The sequence below is a fragment of the Cyanistes caeruleus genome, chromosome 13, assembly GCF_971803275.1.
Source record: "Cyanistes caeruleus chromosome 13, bCyaCae1.hap1.1, whole genome shotgun sequence".
NCBI classification, from domain to species: domain Eukaryota; kingdom Metazoa; phylum Chordata; class Aves; order Passeriformes; family Paridae; genus Cyanistes; species Cyanistes caeruleus.
This window is the reverse complement of record NC_141713.1, coordinates 19,317,525-19,318,650: the sequence shown is the minus strand read 5'-3', so window position 1 is coordinate 19,318,650 and position 1,126 is coordinate 19,317,525.

Sequence of the window (1,126 nt, the reverse complement as noted above, 5' to 3'; positions counted from 1 at the left end):
TCAGTGTTTGTGGATTTAACTGGGATTAAAGTGTGGGGTGTGGGATGGGGATACTGGGGAAGGGATGGGGGGCACATTGAGGAAATGGGAGTGTGAGGAAAGGAAAGGGGCACAGGAAAGGGATGGGTCAGAGGGAAGGATTCAGGGGGAGGAGTGGGAGTGTGGGAGGAATAGAGGCACAGGGAAGAGATTGGAACCTGGGGAAGGGATGAGGACACAGGGATTGTGAGAAAAGGACAGGATTGTGGAGAACGGGCAGGAAACAAGGGATGGCATCTTGGAGAAGGGATGGGATTGAGAGTAAGGGGGGATCACGCAGAAAGGAGAGGTTTATGGGGAAGGGGTAGGATTGAGAGGAAAGGATGGGATGGTGGGGAAGCATCATAGAGAATTGATGCAGCTTTGGGATAGGTCTGGGAGGGACCCACTGCCCCATCACACCATGGCAAAGGGACAGTGCAACACAATGGAGAAGGGCTTGTGCCTCAGGGGTGGGGACATGGGACCCCACAGAGCGGCTCTGCCAGGCACCGGTGCTGCAGCAGAGACTCAGATGAGAAGGAACCTCCCAGGAACAGCATTTTATTTCAGCCCAAGCCAATCCCAGTAACTCCATGGACATGGAGGCAGTGCCAGCTGTGTCCTGCCACACCCAGACCTGGATGCAAACCCAGCAGAGATAGCCCGGAGGCTGCCAGGGCTGAGGGCGGGCAGAGGAGGCTGGGTACTGCTGGGCCCCGCAGGCCAGGGGCTCTCTGGGTCAGTCACAGCCGTGTGAGGCCACACAATTTCAGCCAGGATTTATGACTGAATTTAAGAATCAATATAAGAATTATCCTGGTTTTGGTACCCTGAGTCTTGACAGGTTCATTACACCAATGGGTGCACTTGGTGTCACTTCTGTCACGTCCCTGTCCTCTGTCCTGCCTGGATCCCAACATCTGTCCATCCCCCCTTTGTCCCACATTCCATGGACCCAAGGGCAACCCAAACCTGGGCCATTCCCCCACCCCTGGCCCTGCCACCCACCCCTTGGGTGGGGTTTTGCTTAAATTTGTGGGGTTTGGGGTTTTTTTCCTCTCCTCAAATAAAAAATAAGTCACTTTCCTGGGATCACAGCTGTACA